The 24,060-nt window shown below is 50.3% G+C and overlaps 1 long non-coding RNA gene across 2 annotated transcripts in view; it reads right to left on the reverse strand.

The window, feature by feature from the left end:
• Positions 1 to 24,060, reverse strand: part of LOC123350331 — a 67,387-nt gene that overhangs the window by 37,050 nt on the left and 6,277 nt on the right. The window contains exons 2-4 of one of the 2 annotated variants that reach the window (XR_006573748.1): positions 20,608 to 20,677; positions 16,442 to 16,502; positions 5,129 to 5,320 (exon numbers count right to left, since the gene is read on the reverse strand). This is a non-coding gene — a long non-coding RNA (uncharacterized LOC123350331). Of the gene's footprint in view, positions 1 to 5,128; positions 5,321 to 16,441; positions 16,503 to 20,607; positions 20,678 to 24,060 lie in introns of those variants that run through there. The other variant, XR_006573749.1, reaches the window with a different exon arrangement.

Raw genomic sequence — 24,060 nt, forward strand, 5'->3', positions numbered from 1 at the left:
CACTGCAGTGCAATGGCTTTTCTCTGACTGCAGCCGGAGCGTGTCAGCTGCAGGAGCACTGCAGTGCAATGGCTTTTCTCTGACTGCAGCCGGAGCGTGTCAGCTGCAGGAGCACTGCAGTGCAATGGCTTTTCTCTGACTGCAGCCGGAGCGTGTCAGCTGCAGGAGCACTGCAGTGCAATGGCTTTACTCTGACTGCAGCCGGAGCGTGTCAGCTGCAGGAGCACTGCAGTGCAATGGCTTTTCTCTGACTGCAGCCGGAGCGTAACAGCTGCAGGAGCACTGCAGTGCAATGGCTTTTCTCTGACTGCAGCCGGAGCGTGTCAGCTGCAGGAGCACTGCAGTGCAATGGCTTTTCTCTGACTGCAGCCGGAGCGTGACAGCTGCAGGAGAGCTGCAGTGCAATGGCTTTTCTCTGACTGCAGTCGGAGCGTGACAGCTGCAGGAGCACTGCAGTGCAATGGCTTTTCTCTTACTGCAGCCAGAGCGCGACAGCTGCAGGAGAGCTGCAGTGCAATGGCTTTTCTCTGACTGCAGCCGGAGCGTGACAGCTGCAGGAGCACTGCAGTGCAATGGCTTTTCTCTGACTGCAGCCAGAGCATGTCAGCTGCAGGAGCACTGCAGTGCAATGGCTTTTCTCTGACTGCAGCCGGAGCGTGACAGCTGCAGGAGAGCTGCAGTGCAATGGCTTTTCTCTGACTGCAGCCAGAGCGCGACAGCTGCAGGAGAGCTGCAGTGCAATGGCTTTTCTCTGACTGCAGCCAGAGCGTGACAGCTGCAGGAGAGCTGCAGTGCAATGGCTTTTCTCTGACTGCAGCCAGAGCGTGACAGCTGCAGGAGAGCTGCAGTGCAATGGCTTTTCTCTTACTGCAGCCAGAGCGCGACAGCTGCAGGAGAGCTTCAGTGCAATGGCTTTTCTCTGACTGCAGCCGGAGCGTGACAGCTGCAGGAGCACTGCAGTGCAATGGCTTTTCTCTGACTGCAGCCGGAGCATGACAGCTGCAGGAGAGCTGCAGTGCAATGGCTTTTCTCTGACTGAAGCCAGAGCGTGACAGCTGCAGGAGAGCTGCAGTGCAATGGTTTTTTCTGACTGCAGCTGGAGCCTGACAGCTGCAGGAGAGCTGCAGTGCAATGGCTTTTCTCTGACTGCAGCCGGAGCGTGACAGCTGCAGCAGCACTGCAGTGCAATGGCTTTTCTCTGACTGCAGCCGGAGCACGTCAGCTGCAGCAGCACTGCAGTGCAATGGCTTTTCTCTGACTGCAGCTGGAGCGTGACAGCTGCAGGAGAGCTGCAGTGCAATGGCTTTTCTCTGATTGCAGCCGGAGCGTGTCAGCTGCAGCAGCACTGCAGTGCAATGGCTTTTCTCTGACTACAGCCGGAGCGTGACAGCTGCAGGAGCACTGCAGTGCAATGGCTTTTCTCTGACTGCAGCCGGAGCGCGTCAGCTGCAGCAGCACTGCAGTGCAATGGCTTTTCTCTGACTGCAGCCGGAGCGCGTCAGCTGCAGGAGCACTAAAGTGCAGCCGGTCCTGGCTATCGGCAAACTAGGCAGCTGTCCAGAGTGGCAGATTCCTGGGTAGCTGCCATGGGCAGCATATTTGGCCCTGCTGCGCCTTTGTCATGACAGAGGGGCAGCCAGGCCAAGTCTGCGTGGCCCTGAAGCCTCGTGCACTGGGTCACAATGCCCCTCACTTAGACTTGGTCCACGCCCCGCAGCCGGGCCAAGTCTGCCACCCTAGACCCATGAGGAGACAGGCAGCGCACTGAAGCTTTGCTTAGGGCAGCAGCTTGTCTTGAGCTGGCTTTCCTCTGAGCTCACCTAGCTGGAGTGGGTGCAAATGCGGCATGGTACAAAACTGAAGCAAAGGGATCTGGGTGGATTTGTGTTGGGATTTGCTTAAATCAAAGTGGGGGGGGGGGTGCACCTGAGGCCTGGCTACCACTTTTCTGTGGGAGGTGGGGGCGTGGGGTGCATGTGGGCAACTAGTGAACATCCATGTGTGTGTCTGTGTTTGTGTATGTATATGATCACCCACGTGTGTGTGTGTGTGTGTGTGTTTGTGTGTGTATGTATATGTTCACCCGTGTGTGTGTGTGTGCACATGTAGCTTTGCATGTCAGTCTGTGTGTACATGTGAGCATATGGGCATGCTTGTGCACAGATACACCATTATGTGTGTGTGCATCTCTGTGCTCATCCAGTGGGGTGTGTGTGTGTGTGTGTGTGTGTGCATGCACAAACACGCACGTGCATGCTCCCAGTGTGGGCAGCCATGTATGCACGTGTGTGTGCATTCGCACCCACAGGTGTAGCTGTAATTGTGCATGTTTCCCTAGAACCCTCAACAGATCACAGCACCAGCCAGCAGGCTCTGTGGGGGAGGGGGGTGTTTGTGGGTGTGCGCATGTGTTCACACACGCTCGCATATGTCCTGGCGCATATTTAATCATTCCATTGATTGCTCAGGCCTGGCCAGTCTCTGCTCTGCGATCAATGCAACTCATTCTTTGGAAATAAAACACTCGAATGGAACAATTCCATGCTCCCTCTGGGGGTGGGGGGAGATTGCTAATCAGCACCAGCGAGGGGTGACCAGGCCTTTCATCTCCTCGGTACCTGGCCTCCCACCTACTGCCAATCCCAAATGAATCCACTTCATAATAGAGCCACACCTGCAATGGGGACATAAGAACGTACATTCTGGGCCAGACCAAAGGTCCATCTAGCCCAGTATCCTGTCCATCTAGCCCAGTATCCTGTCTTTCAACAGTGGCCAATTCCCAGCTTCTGGCAAAAATGAAATAAAAAAACAGACGGCGTTTGCATTGTGTGGCTAAGCACAGAATTCAGCCCCATATGCCAGTGAATTCCACAAGCACATGCCAAATCCCCATCTGGTGTAAATCAGATGTAGCTCCATTGAAGTCAATGGGGCCAGAGCCCCATCTGGGGTAAATCGACACCGCTCCATCAACATTAACAGGCCCTGTCAATTTATACCAGCGAGAGATCTGTCTCTTTAAAGTAGTAGTCTAAGCCGGGCTCACTTGCCAAAGAGCATTAGTTTAAATGGAGAGGCCGAGATCGTTATTAATTCCTTCTGTTGCCCTTAGTTTCTTAAAGCTGCCACTGACAGATGTTGATATTAGTTTAAAAGCAAGTTAAATCCCCAGCCCTGACTTTCAGCAGCTCTCATTAGAGGAACAGACCTGCAGAAAAATACACCACAGGGATCAGAGAGGACTGCTTGAGAAAAGAAACTGCATTTTTTCACTGGCCCATTGCTAGTTCTACTCCTCAGAAGGATAAATCCAAAGTGCCGGAGCCAGACGATCTGAAAATGGCACCAGATTGAAATTCATGGGATTCAAGCTCATAAAAATTTGATTACTTTAAATTCCCTGCTTGTGGCTGATTTTAATGTTCTCTTACTGATCCATATTTAAGAAATGGTTTATTTCACCGAGCCCTCTTCAGACTCAGCCCTTCCCTAGCCCCTCTGCTCTCTCTCAGTCTCTCTCGTATAAAGCGAGAAGATAATTGCAAAGAAATAAATTATGTGGCCCAATCACCGTGCCAAGTATGAATGGCTGCCAGGCTCTGCGGATTCATCCCAGAACAGCATCAAGGGCTTTTCGTGCATTTCCTTAGGCCTGGGTGCTCAGCTGCAGTCTGTAAACTTATGCCCCGTCTACGTCTCCTGCGTACAATACCTGGGGTTTCCAAAGCAGGCCCTAGGCAAAGCCTCCCCAGAGCTCACTGCCTGCTTTGGGCAACCAGTCATTGCTGCAGGAGGTTCTGAATGGGGAGCGCCTTTTGCACAGAGGCATCGCTGAGTCTAAGCCCCCGGGTGCATCTAGCCCTTAGGGTAAAATGGTCAAAGGCCCCTAAGTCACTTTTTAAAATGGGATCTTGGCTCCTAAGTCACGTAGGCGCTTTGGAAAATGTTGCCCTTTGTGTCTCTCTTGGCTTCTGGGATCTGGAACTGTTCGCATGGCCCTGACTTCGATGGACGGCATGAGGCTCAATAGATTAACAGCGTGTGAGACTCTTCGGTAACGAGAGCGGGAAGCTAGCGAGGCAGGTCTGTGCAATGAACAAGGCTATTTCTCATTCCTGAGCGCCGCTCTCTCCCGGGTGAGCGTGCGGCGGAGCCCTCGCCGCCGGTAGCAGAACTCTCCCGCTGCAGGGAACAATGCAGGCAGGATGTTTATGGCCAAATATGCAAATCAAGGCTACTCCCAAGTTATTTAAAAATAATAATAATAATACTGCAGCTAAACCGCTGTGTCTTGTTTTCGGCACCACAATAGACTGTATTTAATTGATATAATTAAATTCTACTCTGTTCCTCTCATTTACGACTTATTTGTAGTGTAGAATCATTATTTAAAGTGCTGGGCCTTGGGAACAAGCCACGGCACTATCTGAGATATTGAAGAAGTCAGTCACCAGTTGGTCTGCTTTGCTACAAAAATAACCTCAGCGTTTTACCCGGGCACCCTCCAGCACACCCTCACCCCCACCCCCAGACCCGTCACCTCGTCGCGCTGGGCGCTGCCCAGACCCCAAGCGAGATCGGGGCCCCATCACGCCAGGCGCTGCCCAGACCCCAAGCGAGATCAGGGCCCCGTCGCGCCGGGCACCGCCCAGACCCCAAGCGAGATCGGGGCCCCGTCGTGCCGGGCGCTGCCCAGACCCTGGGTGAGATCAGGGCCCCGTCGCGCCGGGCGCTGCCCAGACCCCAAGCGAGATCGGGGCCCCGTCGTGCCGGGCGCTGCCCAGACCCTGGGTGAGATCAGGGCCCCGTCGCGCTGGGCGCTGCCCAGACCCCAAGCGAGATCGGGGCCCCGTCGCGCCGGGCACCGCCCAGACCCCAAGCGAGATTGGGGCCCTGTCACGCCGGGCGCTGCCCAGACCCCAAGCGAGATCGGGGCCCCGTCGCGCCGGGCGCTGCCCAGACCCTGGGTGAGATCAGGGCCCCGTCGCGCCAGGCGCCGCCCAGACGCCGAGATCAGGGCCCCATCCTGCCATGTGCTGCCCCAAAGGATCATTCTCCCCAAGTTACAGATGGGAATTGAGGTCCAAAGAGATGAAGGGACCTTCCCAAGGTCACCCGGGGAGTTTGTGGCCAAGCAGGGCGGTGATCCCACAGCTTTCTGGGCACCATCCCAGGAGCTCATCCCTTAGGTCCTTTGGTGCCGGGGCTCTTATAGCTCCACTTTACAAAATCTTCCTTTCCACTTGTCTGTGAAGTGTCTCACTTTGTGCCCTAGCGCTGTGGGGTCTGGCAGAACTTGCAGGGGTCAGTTTGGGATCTTTGGGAGGAGAAGATAAACACACGTTAGTTTGCATCAAAACTCCACTCCCCCCCCCGGCTCCTTTTTTGAAGGGGGGTGTCCTGGGATACCCAAGAGCAGGTTCTCACACATTTAAAAAAAAATCCACTGCAGACCCTGACAATCCAGGATTTAAAGTGACTTTCCATAAGGCTCGCAGCCAAAGGCATTTGGGGAATATTTTACTCTAAGGGAACATTCATGCATATTTAACTAGTGCTCAGTAAATAATTCACCAAAATTGATTTTTTATTAATAAACTAATGTGAGCTGGATTATCACGCCAGGATTCAGAGACAGATACACAAGCGCGTGAGCTTTATAAATGGGGCTGCGCGACTGCTTTCATTTCCCATCTCTACATTGTGTTGTAACGTGCCGCGCCATTTCTTTTTAAAAAACAATGTCCATAAATCACTTAGCACCTGTTATTCATAGTATTTCCAAGCATTACATGGAGTTCAGTCGTGTCACTGAGGTTTTGGCAGCAACGGTACAGGAATTGTCACAGACCAGAGAAACCCCATTAGCCCCAGCAATCCTAAGCCACCCCCACTGCATGCACTTCCTCTGGGACACAGCAAGAAAACGGGATTTTAAGAGCTGAAAAAACTCTTGACTAAACAGCACTTAAAGTCCAGGTTTTCATTCCCACAGCGGGATGCAGCCATGAACAATGGAGCCCAGTCACCTCAAAGTATTAAAGAATTTATTTCTGCAGGTACCACGGAAAAAAGAAAAGAAGTTAACAGCCCTGAAAAATATTCTGCTAAACTTCCACCCCAGCAGGAGTCACTTTGTCTGGGGGCTGTTCAAAGGGCTGGAAAGTGACAGGCACAGGCAAGCGCATAGGTAACAATTATGGTGAGTGGCAAATCATTATGAGCCGCTATGATCTGCATTAGCCAGACTCTGCTTGGTCACAATTGGGATATCGAATACACCACTGGGTTCCTGGTGCCATGGCTGACTGGGCTCAGGGTGGTTGATGCTGAAGATGGGGGGCAGGGGGGAGGAGTGTAAATTTTGCACTTATTTAGCACCCTTCAGCCAAGGTCTTAAACCACTTTACAAAAGGGGCATTCAATGCTGCCAAACGCTATCCAGGAATCAAGAACGTCGGCCATGCGAGATGAAGACGCTAGCCAGGAAAGCAGTGATTCTGTATCGGGGGAGCCATGTTAGTCTGTATTAGTGATTCTGTAAAGGATTTAGGGGCCATGGGTGGAAAGCAGCCGAACATGAGCCCCCCGTACAACACTGTAGCTAAGAGAGTGAACTCGGTGTATAGACAGGGCCATACTGAGCAGGAGCAGGGAGCTAGATTTACCGCTCATGGAAAAGGTTCAGGAAAGAGTTACAAGGCTAATTCGTGGTCTGGAAAATCTGCCTTGTGGTGAGAGACTGAAAAAGTTCAATCTATTTAGTTTACCGCGGGGGTTAAGAAGCAACTTGGCCATGGTCTGTAAGTAGATACATGGTGAGACGATAGTAGATGGCTCTTTAGTTTTCCAGACAAAGAGAGAACAAGATGCAATGGGTGGACGTTGAAGCTAGACCTGCTAACACTGGAAATAAGGGGTAACTTTTTAACCATGAGGGGAAGTAGCCATTGGAACTAGTTACCGAGGGTCATGGTGGATTCTCCATCGCTGGAAGTTCTGAAATTTGAGCATCTTTGGAAAAGCTCCTCATTCGCTCAACCCGAAATTATGGGATTGACATGGGAATCATAGAATGAAATTCTCTGACCTCCTGCCTGACACGGGCCAGACCAGATGGTCAGAATTGTCCCTTCTGACCTTAACATTGAAAGGCGGGTCCGTCCCACTATCCATAGGCGCTGACTTATATGGGGCTCTGGGGCTTTAGCCCCATGAATAAATCCCAAGCAGGGGCTCTGCCCCACCAATATTTTTTCTCCCCTGCTTGGAGCGCCCCCCGCCGCTGCCGCCGCCGCCGGGGCTGCCCAGAGCCCTTTAAATCCCAGCCGCGGCTGGGAATCAGAGGGCTCTGGGCTGCCTGCTGCAGCGGGAAGCCCAGAGCCCTCTGATTCCCGGCTGCGGCTGGGATTAAAAAGGCTCTGGGCTCCCCGCGGTTGCAGGCAGCCCAGAGCCCTTTAAATCCCAGCAGCGGCTGAGATTTAAAAGGCTCTGGGCTCCCCGCGGTTGCAGGCAGCCCAGAGCCCTCTGATTCCCGGCGGCGGCTGGGATTTAAAAGGCTCTGGGCTGCCCGCCGCAGCAGACAGCCCAGAGCCCTCTGATTCCCGGCTGCGGCTGGGATTTAAAAGGCTCTGGGCTCCCCGCGTTTGCAGGCAGCCCAGAGCCCTTTAAATCCCAGCCGCGGCTGGGATTTAAAAGGCTCTGCGCTCCCCGCGGTTGCAGGCAGCCCAGAGCCCTTTAAATCCCAGCCGCGGCCGGGCATAAGAGGGCGCTGGGGGGCCTGCTGCAGCGGGAAGCCCAGAGCCCTCTGATTCCCGGCTGCGGCTGGGATTTAAAAGGCTCTGGGCTCCCCGCGGTTGCAGGCAGCCCAGAGCCCTCTGATTCCCGGCGGCGGCTGGGATTTAAAAGGCTCTGGGCTGCCCGCCGCAGCAGACAGCCCAGAGCCCTCTGATTCCCGGCTGCGGCTGGGATTTAAAAGGCTCTGGGCTGCCCGCCGCAGCAGACAGCCCAGAGCCCTCTGATTCCCGGCCGCGGCTGGGATTTAAAGGGCTCTGGGCTCCCCGCCGCAGCAGACAGCCCAGAGCCCTCTGATTCCCGGCTGCGGCTGGGATTTAAAAGGCTCTGGGCTCCCGCGTTTGCAGGCAGCCCAGAGCCCTTTAAATCCCAGCCGCGGCCGGGAATCAGAGGGCTCTGGGCTGCCTGCTGCAGCGGGAAGCCCAGAGCCCTCTGATTCCCGGCTGCGGCTGGGATTTAAAAGGCTCTGGGCTCCCCGCCGCAGCAGACAGCCCAGAGCCCTCTGATTCCCGGCCGCGGCTGGGATTTAAAGGGCTCTGGGCTCCCCGCCGCAGCAGACAGCCCAGAGCCCTCTGATTCCCGGCTGCGGCTGGGATTTAAAAGGCTCTGGGCTCCCCGCGTTTGCAGGCAGCCCAGAGCCCTTTAAATCCCAGCCGCGGCGGGGATTTAAAAGGCTCTGCGCTCCCCGCGGTTGCAGGCAGCCCAGAGCCCTTTAAATCCCAGCCGCGGCCGGGAATCAGAGGGCTCTGGGCTGCCTGCTGCAGCGGGAAGCCCAGAGCCCTCTGATTCCCGGCTGCGGCTGGGATTTAAAAGGCTCTGGGCTCCCCGCGGTTGCAGGCAGCCCAGAGCCCTCTGATTCCCGGCCGCGGCTGAGATTTAAAGGGTTCTGGGCTCCCCGCCGCAGCGGGCAGCCCAGAGCCCTCTGATTCCCGGCCCCGGCTGGGATTTAAAAGGCTCTGGGCTCCCTGCGGTTGCAGGCAGCCCAGAGTCCTCTGACTCCCAGCCGGGGCTGGGATTTAAAGGGCTCTGGGATCCCCGCGGCTGCCAGCAGCCCAGAGCCCTTTGAATCCCAGCCTCTGTCCGCTGATTGCCCCCTCCCCAGACCCCTGCCCCAACTGCCCCCCAGAACCTCCACCCCCTATCTAAGCCCCACTGGTCCTTGTTCCCCAATTACCCCCTCCCGAGACCCCTGCCCCTAACTGCCCCTTGGGACCTCAGCCCCTATCTAAGCCTCCCTTCTCCTTGTCCCCAACTGCCCCCTCCTGAGACCCCACCCAACTTCCCCCCCCAGGACCGCACCCCCTACCTGTCCCCTGATAAACCTTAGACTCCCATGCCTATCCAATTGCTGCCTGTCCCCTGACTGCCCCTTCGAACCTCTGCCCCATCCAACTCCCCCTGCTCCTTGTCCCTTGACTGCCCCCCGGAACTCCCTACCTCTTCACCAACCCCCAAACCGCTTACTGTGCCACTCAGACCAGCGTATCTGGCTCCATGCAGCTCCAGACAGTTGCTGCCATGTGTTGAGATGAGTTCCTGTCTGCATCCTGTAAAACTTGCCCATTCCGGTATTGCCCTGGCCTCTTCTTTTGTCATTCAGTGTTGAACGCATTCTAAGACAATATGCATTTCCTCACCTTTTGGGGGCGAAGCCAGACTTTAAGGCACCTGCTCCCCTACATGGTGTTAACTTCGCTTGTGCCAATCAGAAACGAACACAAACAGGTTTTGGGCCCCGTCCCCTATGACACTTCTATGATGTCATAGTGGGTACTTTATGGCCTGCCTGCCATGTGCAGGCAGGGAGAGGAGAAAGAAAAACGAATCCTGTGTATACCCGTGTATCCTGTGTATACCCGTGTATCCTGTGTATGCCCGTAACCGAGCCTGATCACCTCGAAGCCTCGCTCTCAGCTCACGTGTTTCAAACAGAGCTTCTACGTTTGCCAGTCTTATGTGTTGGTTTGTATTTGTAAGTATCAGTTATTACTAAATGCTGCATCTTTGTTTATAAATATTGTTAGTAGATATTTTAGTCATTGTGTGTTTTAAGTTTCATTAACTCTATTAGCTAATCATACACTGCTCCCTTACCCCTTGTAATTATCCCCAATAAAACTTTTAAATTGATTAAGTTTAGTGTGTGTGTGTGTGTCTGCAGTTTGCATCGTGACCCACACTCTCCTTGCATCCCTTACCAATATAATCTGTTGCCACATGCAGCCTGGTAAATAACAGGCCTGCATTTTCTTTCGCCCCTGCGAGTCCATGGCAATCCACATGGCGTCACGAACAGGATGCAAGGAAGTTGGGCCATGCCCGTGGCACGCTGCAGACCGCGCAGATGATGAAACTGAACAGTTCCAACATTTGCAGTTTCACCTTTTTACTAGCCAAAATTCGACCAATCCAAAAATAGAATGGATCTGTTCCCTTGGCTCGGGCAAAACTCTAAAAGGCTATACTGTGCCTTTAACCCTGGCAGATACTCTGAGGATGTTTCCACCGTCCTGTTTAGCATGATATGCAAGGCCCTTGATCTGTGCTCTGTCCTCCACGGGGGCACAATGTTTGCAGCTAAACAGGCAGCCCCAGGCTCTCCTAAAGATGATAATGAGGAGGAGTTAATCGATGGAGTTAATCTTTCTTGGCTCAGGTCTCGCTACCTTCCTTGGTTGCTCTTCACCCCCCCTTCCCCCCCTCCGCCTCGCCTCACTTCGGCTCTTTTTGTTTTAAAAGTTAAAAGCTATAGTTTTTACAGAAACCTCCAAAAAATAAAGCAATTGAAAACGGAACAAAACAAGAAACAAAAAGAAAACAAGGTAAAAACTTTAAATCCAGTAAATTAATTATTTTAACCCTCCAGGAATGCAACAGCTGGAATTATTCCTAACTTTCTTGAAGATATGGTTGCCAAGCAACAGAAGTGCACTCTCTGCTTCTTATCCTAACCACTAACTAATATTTGAAACATGGGCTTTTCTTATTTCCATATAGCAGAGTTTTAAAATAATGTTAAATATAAAGTAATGCAAAATTCCTTGTTACCGAATTAATACAATACATTTGGCAAATACTAATATATTTTTATCAAATTTATGCTACAAGTTTTAAATGAGGTAATAATTTATTTATTCAAATGTTTAACCCTTTTACTTTTTATTTTTGGTTGTGTTATTTTGTATAAATATGAATAGAATTTTGGCCCCATTTGTTTTTAATTGTAAGTTTGTCCTGTATGTCATGTGTGTGTGTCGTGTCTATGTAGTGTGTGTCACGTGACTATTTTTTTAAAATTATTTTTATTTTGTTGCAACAAAAGTCAATTTTATACCCTTTTAAAAATATATATATATAAGATGTAGTACCACACTATTTTAAAATCATGGTTGGGGTGTAATCATAGTATATTAACACCAATTTTTTGTGCAAAGTTCAAAAAGGTTTCAGTTACAAATATAGGTACATATATTTCTGCCTCAACAAATAATGCAATTGCAAACAAAGGAATTCTCTTTTATCAATCACAGTTTTGTTTTTTAAGTTTCGTTTTTTTTTAATTTGTTCCAAAAAAAAAAAAAAAATGTAAGGGGAAACCTCAACATTAAGGTAAAGATAATATTAACAAATGTCAATTTCTTGTTTGGGATTTTTATAAACTTGTTTGCACTTTTAATTATAGTTATAAGAATGTCATAACCAAAATGTTTTAAAATAACAATTTATGCATAAAGCTAACCAAACAATTTCAACAGGCTCCCAAACACAACAAAGCATCATAAAAGTATACCCTCAAATACCCTCAAAGTATTTGCATGTATCTGTATTTAAAATTTATTTTGGTTTAATTTTATAGTTGGTTTGTATTTGTTACACTGCTCTCCCTCACAACATCTTTGCCCACGGAGCCCTTAGGAGAGGGTGGACTACAAACTTGGTTTGCCGCCTACTGGGTGCAGGAGGTCAGCGGAAACCAGTCCCTGTCAGCACTGAGTCCAGAAGGTTGTCTTGTTTGCTCCACTCAGTTCTCACCTAAATATCCAATTCCCTTTCAGTTTGTACCAATAGTTTATAATTTTTCTTCATTTAATATATCTAGTGTAAATTGTTCTTCCCCCTATGTGCAGTGGGCTGCTTCTACTGTTTGGAATAATTATTCTTCACAATTTAATTCTTATGTGTTTCCAGTTCTTAATGCTTCAGGTCGAAGTGATCATAGCTTTCCTTTAATTGAGAGTATTAGAGTTCCAGCATCTCATTGTTGGGTTTTTGTTGGTAATAGTTTAACCCCAGCCCCTACTTGGGTTGGTACTTATTCTAATTGTTCTATGTGGAGTTTCTCTTATGCTAATACCTCCCTAACTAAACCCACTCTTAATTTTACCTACCCCCCTCCCATTAATTGTTCTTATCGTCTTAATTATAATATTTTTTTTGGAACCTTCTATACCTCCATAACACATACGTATCTGTTTCATGCCCAGCATATGCATCATGCTGAGGCTGCATGTATCAATCGTGCATCCAGCTTTTATTCTGTAACCAATAATGGGTGGAGCCATACCACAGTTTCTTCCTTAAGACCCGGTCATTTTTGGATTTGTGGTAATGTTGCATTTGCTGTGCTTCCTCCCAACCCCCGGGGTATATGCACCATTGGCACCCTATATCTACAGGGCGGAGGTATTTATACCTTGCCATCTGGCCACCGACACCATCGTCGTACCCACTCCTTTTGGACTCATTTGCAAACAGCAGCTTCCTCCCTCGCCTCCTCTATTGTTAGTTTTAACCCTGTTGGTTATATGATGTTACGTGATCAAGTGCTGTTTCAATCCCTTGCTATTGAAATGCTTGCTAATACTACGGGCAAGGGCCCCTCCCTAATTTGCAGTTAAATTCCGTTGCTCAGTATAGTATTCAAAATAGATTAATGATTCAATATTTGTTACAATCTTCCTCATTTTGTACTAAATTTGCTGAAGTATATCCTGACTTTGCTGATAAATGCTGCGTTTCTTTGCCTTCTATTTCTCCTAATTTGTCCTCAATTGTTAAAGACCTGCAAACGTTGAGCTCTACTGTTAGAGAGTCACGAGAGTCCTTCCAGTTTTGGTCATGGCTCCATTGGCTTGGCCTTGCGCCCTACAAATCCTATTTCCAATCCCTGTTTGTGTCCCTTCTGGTTGGGCTCGCTCTTCTCTGTCTCGGATGTGCCTTCATTAAAGCCTGCATTCACAAGTTTGTTGCCTCGGCCTACATCGCTTCCACCCCCGAAGCGCATCCCCTCGTAGGTGGGGATGAGGAGTCGGACTCGGAAGTTTAGGTTTTCGGCCAAACTATTTCAGCCAGGGCACGGGGGCATGTTGAGATGAGTTCCTGTCTGCATCCTGTAAAACTTGCCCATTCCGGTATTGCCCTGGCCTCTTCTTTTGTCATTCAGTGTTGAACGCATTCTAAGACAATATGCATTTCCTCACCTTTTGGGGGCGAAGCCAGACTTTAAGGCACCTGCTCCCCTACATGGTGTTAACTTCGCTTGTGCCAATCAGAAACGAACACAAACAGGTTTTGGGCCCCGTCCCCTATGACACTTCTATGATGTCATAGTGGGTACTTTATGGCCTGCCTGCCATGTGCAGGCAGGGAGAGGAGAAAGAAAAACGAATCCTGTGTATACCCGTGTATCCTGTGTATACCCGTGTATCCTGTGTATGCCCGTAACCGAGCCTGATCACCTCGAAGCCTCGCTCTCAGCTCACGTGTTTCAAACAGAGCTTCTACGTTTGCCAGTCTTATGTGTTGGTTTGTATTTGTAAGTATCAGTTATTACTAAATGCTGCATCTTTGTTTATAAATATTGTTAGTAGATATTTTAGTCATTGTGTGTTTTAAGTTTCATTAACTCTATTAGCTAATCATACACTGCTCCCTTACCCCTTGTAATTATCCCCAATAAAACTTTTAAATTGATTAAGTTTAGTGTGTGTGTGTGTGTCTGCAGTTTGCATCGTGACCCACACTCTCCTTGCATCCCTTACCAATATAATCTGTTGCCACATGCAGCCTGGTAAATAACAGGCCTGCATTTTCTTTCGCCCCTGCGAGTCCATGGCAATCCACACCATGCTCCCCCATGGACCCCACAGCCCTCTCCCACCCCCAGCACCTGCCTTCCAGATTTGAACACCTCAAAATTCAGGAGTGCTCAAGCTCGGTTTGGGCAGCTTTTACTTCATTTCTCCCAAATCAGTTTCCCCTGCAAGGTGCCAACTGAAGGTGTTGGAGAACAGAGAGATCAGGTGGCCTCCTAATGCCTGGAAAAGAGACAAAGGCCGGAGGAGGGAGTGTCAGTGCCTGTGCGGACTTCTGGGAAGTGCACGGTGTGGAAGGGGATGCTGTGATGCTTTGGAACATCTCCATACAAAGCCAGTCAGGACTCTGGGGGAGCCTCCTCTCTCGGAGCATACTGTCTCCAGGGCAAGAAGCTTACACCTTCCTGGGTCTGACCTCGGAGCATTCAGCATGCCCTTCCACATCATGCACTTTCCAAAGTGAGTCTGCCCAGGCTGGTCCTGGGGCAACCAGAGGTCGCTGCACCCCAACTCTGCAGTCAGATGTGACTCTCAGCCAGACAGTAAAACAGAAGGTTTATTAGATGACGGGAACACAGTTTAAACAGAGCTTGTTGGTACAGAAAACAGAACCCCTCTGTCAGGTCCATCTTGGGGGGTAGGGAGCCCAGAACCAAGTTCTGGGTCTCTCCCCATTTCCCCAGCCAGCTCCAAACTGACACTCCCTCCTCTGGCCTCTGTGTCTCTTCTGGACAAGGAGGCCACCTGATCTCTTTGTCCCCAACACCTTCAGTTGGCATCTTGCAGGGGAAACTGAGGCACCCACACAGTATTCAGAGAAAATATTAAGAACATTCCCACTTCATCACAACAGATGCAACAAAATATAATACTGTATATTGAAGTAGGCAAGTGCTGCTTCTGACTTTCCACTTTTAATTGACCCTTGTAATCTTGTGGCACTGACGCGTTGTAGCTTCATTTTATATCGGCTTACAGGGCGGGAGCGGGGGGGCACCACCATTTTGGGCCCCACCAAAAATTATACAAACCTGCCGCCTATGCCACTATCTTCACCTCACAGGCGAGGTTCAGGCAGGAAAGGTGCTTGACCATGTTCACCCACAGCAAATCAGCAGCAGTTCTGTGACTAGAACCCAGGAGTCCTGATTTCCAGCCCCAGGTTCTAACAACTAGACCTCACCCTGAGAGATGACATTCTTCAGAGGAACTGTTAAACTGAGGTCCAGGCATCTAGACAAAAGCTACCCATCTTATTCCAGAATGCAGGAGTGTGTTTCTCCCCCCACCCCCGGTTGTTTTTGAATTTTGCAGGAGGCTTCAGAATGAAACTTATAATGAAGATGCAACTTCAGTGCCAGAGATTTTACTGTCAAGCTGTCAAAATAATATCCTTAATTCAGTTCCCACTGTCATCAGGAATGTCTGCATATAGCTGACAAGCGTTAACCTCTGCATCGTCAAGGCAGGATAATTCACAGCATAGGGAAACATGCAGTTTATGTCTAACACATTCGTTCACGGTTTCTGAATTAAATCAGAGCAGTGCAATGCTAATGAGTTTATCAGGTCTGACTGCTCCTGGAAGAGTCGGTGGGATGAGAAATACTATACATGATAAAACATCAGCATCTCTTCTAAGATTTTCTTTTCTAAGGTAAAGAAATCACCTGAAATGCAAAAACCTCCTGACGCTACACAGACCTATCTAACGACAGACTCCTAAATATTTAAAGGAAGAGCACGATTCCATTAGGTAACTCAACAATCAAAACCAATTACAATCAATTTCACCTCAGCAAACAACATTTTTTCTCCTTTATTGTTTTCACTACAAAATTAGTAAAGCACCCAGGGGGCCAATGAACTTTCCCTAACTCATTTCGCTGTAATACACCTCAATGCAACATGGAGTCCTGTTATTATTTCTGGTCTGCCTGATGGAGAGACGCCCCAGCAATAGACTCTCAATTTTACTTGCCTGAGGCAAACAACTGGGGAGTGAGGTTAGCAGCGAGGGGTTCGATTCGTTTGCATCCCCATCGTGAGGTGTGACCTTAAAAGAATCGTCTGCTCATGAGAACTATCCATTTCTCTTGGCAGCAGGGTGTAAAGATTTCCCTGGAAGTCACAAGCCATGGCCCCGCTCTGTGATTGCAGCATGTACCTAGCCTCGCCCATCAGGCCGGCGGCACGTTGTGCCGGGTGCTGTACAGACAAGCCTTACCCTGAATGCTCACAATTTAGACACAGGAAGAATCAATTCCCCATTTCACAGACGGGAACTGTGCTCTGGAGAGAGTCTCTGGGAGAGCTGGGAATGAATCCAGCTCCTCAAAGTCCCACAACAGCCCATTCCCCTTCCTCTGAGCCTGACGGGAGGCAAGGGGCCTTCTGTAAGGTCAATGGCATAACACAGGGGCTTGCCTTTCCGTCACTAGCGCATGGGGACTGGGTTTGAACCAGGCCCCAGCACTCTGGGGTGTAGACACAGCCAGTTCTGACAACAAGCAGATTTCTGGAGAACTGCTGTTCCCAGCATTACTCACCTGCCAGCAGAGCGCACGGAAATCTTGCCATGTGCAATGGCGGGGAAGCAAAACACTCTGCCTGTAAAAAAACCAAAAACTCGTTATGCACATCAGCCTGAGACTCCCACGTAGGGTGACCAGATGTCCTGATTTTATAGGGAAAGTCCTGATTTTTGGGTCTTTTTTTATATAGGCTCCTATTACCCCCCACCCCCTGTCCCGATTTTTCACACTTGCTGTTTGGTCACCCTACTCCCATGATACATTGCGGGCTCTCTCCAAGAGGTGAGTCGTGGTGCATCATGGGAGATCTAGGCCAAACATTTTGGCTGATATTTTTTGGTTTTAGATTTTTCACCAGTGCACTTTTCTCATGTAGAAAAGCTCTTTGGAACAGGTTTAAGCTAAAAATGAAATAAACCACCCTTATTCTGAAATCAGACCATTCACACAGGGGCTTGCCTGGGTTAAACTAAACCAGTTTGAGTGAAGTGGAGCACACTCTGAACGCCTGAAGTAGAGTGGCTGGTGTTCCATTCATTTCCCCTTGGTATGGGTTGAGAGTTGGTCCTTGCCTCCCTCCCACCCCCACCCCTCTCCACGCCTCCTTGCTTCATCTATGGGGCATGATGCATGTAATTCAGGCCCCATAAATGTAACTGACATGACGCGGGGAAGGCATATTACACCATCATTACTGGCTGAGCTTAACACGCTAATGACTTCGGTTTATGACACGCAGCTGTCATAACTTTTTCAATTACAAAGTAAGAGCCATTCACAGGGAAAGGCGCCTCCGTTTATTTTCTCTGACAGTCGCATTTTCCTCTAATTGCTTTTCTTCAATTAGCTGATTAGGGAAATGGGAAGTGGCAGAGACGGAGAGAAAGGGGTTTTATTCTGGGACAGCTCCCGCTGGGGTAACTGCTACAGACACAGGTTTGTAAATTCCTCAGTGGCGCTGCGCTGAGAGGTGAGGCACCCGGTGAGAGGCACTGGTAGGGCATAGTGGGTAGAGCGCTGGCCTGGGAGTCAGGCGAGCTGAGGTCTCTTTCCGGCTCTGCTGCAGACCTGCTGAGGGACCTGAGGCAAGTTCCAACTTCTGTCTCCTCCCACCCTGTGTCTATTTCAGACTGTGGGCTCTTTGGGGCAGGGCCCGGCCTAGGGACTGGAATAATCAATTGCATAAATACAAGCTGGGAAATGACGGCCGAGGGAGGAGCACTGCAGCAAAGGGTCTGGCAGTCAGCGTGGCTCACAAACTAAATGTGAGTTAACAATGTAACACTGCTGCAAAAAACATAAAAGCGAACATCATTCTGGGATGTATCAGCAGGAGTTTTGTAAGGAAGAGATGAGACGTAATTCTTTACTCAGCACTGATAAGGCCTCAGCTGGAGTCCTGTGTCCAGTTCTGGGCACCGACCTTTGGGAAGGATGTGGACAAATTGGAGAAAGTCCAGAGAAGAGCAACACAAATGACAGGTGGTCGAGAAAACATGCCCCACGAGGGAAGATTGAAAAAATGGGGTTTGTTGAGTCTGGAGAAGAGAAGATTGGGGGGACTGGGGGGAAGGGCCATGGTAACAGTAGCTTGAGTACGTAAAAGGATGTTAGGAGGAGGAGGAGGAGGATCAATGGTTCTCGTTATCTACTGAGGACAGGCCACGAAGCAATGGACTTAAATTGCAGCAAGGGAGGTTTAGGTTGGACATTAGGAAAAACTTCCCAACTCTCCGGGTAGCTAAACACTGGAACGAATTCCCTAGGGAGGTTGTGGACTCTCCGGCACCGCAGGTTTTTAAGAACAGGTTAGACACACAGGGGGGCAAATGGGGTAATTCGCCCCAGGCCCTGCAGGGCCCCCCCACGAGAATCTACTATTCTATAGTAATGCAACTTTTTTTTAATGGAAGGGGCCCCCGAAATTGCTTTGCCCCTGGCCCCCTGAATCCTCTGGGCAGCCCTGTAGACACACACCTGCCAGGGATGGGCTAGCTAACATGTAATCCTGCCTCGGGACAGGGAACTAGCAAGGTCCATTCCAGTCCTATATGTCTATGATTCTGTAATGGGGGGGGGGTCCCTGATTTCAGATGGCCCCACAACTTGCTGCTGTAATGCAAATAAAAATACTCTGCCTGTGCAAACAGCTCCTTTGCCTTGTCAGCACTGGGGTTTGCGCTGGTGCAGCTACCCCGGGTGCTGGGCTGTGGCCAAGGTTTTCCCTAGTCGAACAGACAATGGCACGTGAAAGCTCTTAAAACCCCTTCTTGGGGCAGTCAGTTGCCAAAGGGGGTTTCTGAAGGCTGTGTCATTCTCTAAGGCTATTTAAGGAGTTTGCAGGCAAAGGGGGCTCTGTGTGTGGGAGGAGGGGGGTAATTGGGGTCTGTGCCTTTAAGGGATGAGCGTTTGTGAAGCTCGTTACACACAGCCAATTGGAACCCGACACAGAACAAATTATTCCACTTGAACTAAACAACTATTTTGATAGGCAATTGCTCCCAGCTGCTGCTATGTCCTAGGAACAGCGCTGCCCGGGTCCATCCTGTGGCCAGATACAGAGATGTGACCACAGGGCTGCTCACAGACCTTTCAAAACCCAGCGCTGCAGGTCGGGTGGGACTCAGGCTGTGCTCATGTGCAAGCTAAGACCCAGAATGCTCTGCTAGTTCGTGGAGCTGCTGGGTGGGTCTGAGGCACGGGAACACACTAAGAAACCTGGATCTTCTCTCAGGAGACCCTGGGTGCAATTTTGCATTGCCCTCCACCCTGTGAAGTCATTTATACCAGTGCACAATGCTCCCATTCTGCTTTGGTAAAACCAAGATCGGGGCCGACCTTGACTGAGATCAGGGCCCCCCGTTGTGCCGGGCGCTCACAGACCCTGGCCGAAATCAGGGCCCCCTCCCTTGTGCTGAGCGCTCAGGGTGACCATATGGCAAGTGTGGGACAGAGGGTGGGGGGTAATAGGAGCCTATCTAAGAAAAAGCCCCAAATATCGGGACTGTCCCTATAAAGTCAGGACATCTGGTCACCCTAGAAGTGCTGCTGCACAGATCCTGTTCCAAGCAGCATTTAGACAAGTCAAACAAAGGGTCAGGGACAGAACCCAGGTGTCCTGAGTCCAGAGCCTTTGCCACTGGCCCTGGCTGCTGCTCTGTAATGGTGAGGTGCAGGGACCATGGGCCATGGGAGGGAGAGAGGATTCTGAAATCAGGAGTGAGGGAGATGCCTTCTCTCTCCCTGCTGAGGCCCAGCACCCCAGGTGGCCAGCAAAGCCACCAGCATGACAGCGCTGGCCAAGATGGCCTCTAGGGATAAAACCAGGGCCTGCCAGAGCTCGGGAGATGAGTCGCTGCAGCCTGAACCGGAGAGCCAGGCTCCCGTGCTGGGGCTGTAACAGACTCCCCTCCTCTGTGGATTGCACCGTGCACTGAGCTGCATGGTCCCTCCAGCTGAGACGGTGCCACAGGATGCTGTCCTGGGAGGGGGCTTTAAGGCCTGCTGGGGAGACGGTCATGCCTGGGAAACGTCAGCTCCTATTTGCCTCTAGTGCAAGTGCTTTGCTGCTGTTGTAGTGCACAGGTAAGCCCTGGGGGGGCCTTTTTGCACAGAGGGGGGCATGGATCATGCATTGAGCGTGGGCCATGAGAGGCTTTTTGCCCTCATGGCGACCCATTTTATCAGCTGATAAATTGGATGGAGCTGCAGCACCTCAGGCTCCCTGCAGCGGCTGAAATGTCATTTCCAGGCCGATGTCTCTGCACCGGGGAGCCAGCACTTGTAACTTCAATCAAGAACCCATCACATTTCGCACCAGCCTCTCTCCCGCAAGAATCAAGCCAGCACTGGGCCCATAACAAGACGAGTGGCTCCGTCAGCCGAGCCTGTTTCTCCCACCTCCGGGGCTAAGTGCTTCCTACTGCCCAGGCTCAGCCTCAGAGAGCTGATAACTAACAACCACGGATGAGACGGGGTTTAAAAAACCAGGTGCTGCTGCCCAGACGCCTGGAGCGAAAGGGAAATCTTCATGCACATGAGACAGGGGGTGGGGAGAAAAGTGAAATGGATGAGGCAGCCGGCTGGCTGCGATTCACTAGATATCATGATGTTTACTGCGGGTTGTCAGCAAGGCTCCAAGTGATGAAATGTGGATAATATTCCAATTTGGTGCCACTTACCCCCGTGGTCCGTCTCTCCCCCGGCCCTGGCTCGCTCAGTCTGAATCCGCCGCGGCTTCACAGGCTGCGTCTGAACATAATTATAGGCGTTTTACTAGATTAAACGGGGTAATGTTCGCAAAGGGTTTTGAAGATGAAAAGATCTGCACAGCTGCTAATTGGGGGAAGAATTTATTAATTAGCACTTCTCACAGCATCTTTCCTACCAGAATCTCATCGCGTAGTAACTAAGGCATCCTCAAGGATTTTCAGGACACCTAGGTTCTATCCCCAGCTCTGCCACTGACCTGCTGTGACCTTGGGCAAATCACTGCCCCACTCTGTGCCTCAGTTTCCCGTCCCAGCCTGTGGCTGCTTGGCCTGTGAACTCTTTGGGGGCAAGGAGTGTCTCTCGCTCTGTCTCTGCAGGACCCGGCACGACAGGGCCCTGAGGTTTACCTATCACCTTACATAGCATCTGTCTCTTATTACTCATTATTTACAGGAACACCCAGGAGCCCTGGCAGACCCCATTGTGCCAGGCGCTGTACAGACACAGAACAAAAAGTTTCTCTCTTGCCCCTTTACAGCCATTTGTGACTTTCTCCATATTTATTTCTCTCAGGCTCTTATCTACTGCATTTGGCCAGTTCACATCATTGCCTGAACCTCACAATATTTTGTATACATGCGACATGATGGGGTCGAAACTAGCTGTGACCCCTCAAGACAGAGCTCTGGAGTCACTGTGGATAGTTCTCTGAAAACATCCGCTCAGCGTGCAGCCACAGTCAAAAACGCCAACAGACTGTTAGGAAACCTTGGGAAAGGGATATAAAGAGAGAGGAAATATAATAATGCCAGTGTATAAATCCATGGTACGCCCACACCTTGAATTCTGGGCGCCCCATCTCAAAAAAGATACATTAGAATTGGAAAAGGTACTGAGAAGGGCAGCAAAAATGATTAGGGAGGTGGAACAGCTTCCATATGAGGAGAGATTAAAAAGCCTGGGACTGATCATTTTAGTCATCTCTTTTCTAAGAGGGGAGAGGATGGAGGTCTATAAAACCAGGAATGGTGTGGAGAAAAAGTGTTATTTACCCCTTCACACAACACAAGAACCAGAGGTCCCCCAATGAAATTAACAGGCAGCAGGTTTAAAATGAACATAAGGAAGTAATTCTTCACCCAACGCACAGACAACCTGTGGAACTCATTGCCTGGGGACGTTGTGAAGGTCAAAAGTATAACTGGATTTAGAAAAGCATTAGGTGAGATCATGGAGGATATGTCCATCAATAGCTCTTAGTCAAGGTGGTCAGGGACACAGTCCCGTGCTCTGGGTATCCTTAAATATCTCACTGCCAGAAGCTGGGACTGGACAACAGGGGCTGGATCCCCTCAGCCTTCTGCAGTCATTCACAGCCGCGCCAAGCGGGCATGGAACGCAGCCAACAGCGCTGGTCAAGTAAAAGGAGGGGGTTAGACCAAAACAAACATTCTCACTTCCTGACAATGGTTTTTTTGTGTTTTTTCATCAAAAAGTTAGAAAGGGAAAAGTTTCGGGTAAAACTTTTACCAATCCTTGGGGGTTATTTTTAAACTGACACAACAGTTTTCGGAATCTGATCATTTTCTAGCTGTCAAGCTGGGACTCTGTAGTGTTGCCCCCTTTGCACTGGGGCAAGCGGCTGCACAGGACGCCGCTAGAGCAACGTGCCCATGACGCCTCAGGGCAGAGACCAAACGCTCCTGGAAAGGAAAGGGGGGTTTGCGGAACACCAGGAAACTGAGACTCCTGCCCTCGCCAGCTCAAAATATACGAGCAGCCGTAAAACTGCTCCAGTCTCATATGAGTCGACAAACCTTTGCCATGGAAAATCATCCATCAGCTGTGTTAACATGTGAAACTTTAACAGAGGCGTGGCAGCCCCCCACACTCAGGGCAGCCTGGGGGTTATTTATTCCCGGCTCCCTGAAGGAGCAGAGGTACCTCTGCTGGCATCAGTGAGGTGCGGGGGGATCTGGTGAGGCAGGAAGTGACATCGATCTGTTAAACGCTCTCAGAGGCTGGAAGCAGCCAGGATGGGTGAATGCCTGGAGCTCTGGGCATGGGGCTGACCAGCGCATTCGATGTCAAAGGTGACGGCCCTGGAATTAGCAAAGCTGGGAACTGGCTGTGAAATAGCAGCACCAGGAGCTGGGAAAGAATCACGGTCTAGTGGGTGCAGCAGAGGGTCAAAGAAACAGAATGCCTCTCCCAGCTGTGAGAGGGGTGTGGGGTCCAGTGGTTAGAGCAAGGTGGGGCTTGCAGCCAGGACTCCTGGGTTCTCTGCCAGCTCTGGGAGGGCTGTGGGGAAAATGGTACAAATGGCTCCCTGGAGACCCAGCTTGGTTAAAATGTCTGTGCTGCCACTGCAAGAGACTCCCACCTTAAACCCAGGGAGTGCTACGCTAGGGACTGCTTTGGGAGCTGAGACTGGCAGCAGAGCGAGACCGGGACCACATGTCTCTCCTTGCATCTAAATTAACAGCAAGGGGGTAATTTCTCCCCGTTTAATTAAGTGATTGCAGGCGAGATTCCCATGCTGGCTGCCCATAATGTCAAATAAATTAATTGCTAAAATGAGCCTGGGAAATTTCAGGATTTACTTTCACAAGTGTCATAATCTAGAAGATTTAATTGCAAACTCAGCATCTCCCGTGCTCCAGAGCGGAACAGGGTTGGGAAAACCGCCTCAGCTGGGATCTGGGACAAGGAGAGCCGGCTGAATGGTCAGAGAGGGCAGCAGCTGCTACCGAGAGGCCGTATGAGCTAGTGGGTAGGGCCTGGATTTAGGACTCAGGACACCTGGGTGCTAGCCTCTGACGCGCAACATTTAGCAAGTCACTGCCCCTCTCTGTGTGTTTAGTTCCTCTCTCACTCCTCTGTTTACACTGTGAGCCCTTTGGGGAGGGGCTGTCTCTCACTGTGTGTCCCGTACAGCGCCCAGCATGATAGCGGGGCCCTGATCTCAGTGGGGGCCTCCAGGTGCTATTATAATAGGAATAATAATAGTTATGTTCTGGGTCACCACTGAAGCATCCATGCTACTGCTGCTGTTAGTATTACCGATTGATTGCTTCATTTATTTCCCTCCTCAAAATTGTTTTGACCAAGCCACACAGGAAATCAGGAAAAAGAATTCACACTGAAACAATGCCAAGGGCCTTAAGCCAGGAGCCTCGGGCCCAGGAGAAAAACTGAGCTGCAGACGGTTCTCCAGTCCAGGGAACATTTTCAAGATACTGAATTTTTTTGAGACAAAAAGTCAAAATCTTAAATTTTCAAAAACCAAAATAATCTGAAAAACATGTCAGTTCAGGTCAACCAAAACGCTTGGTTTTGTTTCAATTTAAAATGTTTTTAACGTTTCTTTGCTGGGATTAGCAGGAACTTCCAAGTGAGAAGTCACGGAGAACTAGAACACA

Source organism: Mauremys mutica, chromosome 15 (assembly GCF_020497125.1).
Source record: "Mauremys mutica isolate MM-2020 ecotype Southern chromosome 15, ASM2049712v1, whole genome shotgun sequence".
Lineage (NCBI taxonomy): Eukaryota > Metazoa > Chordata > Testudines > Geoemydidae > Mauremys > Mauremys mutica.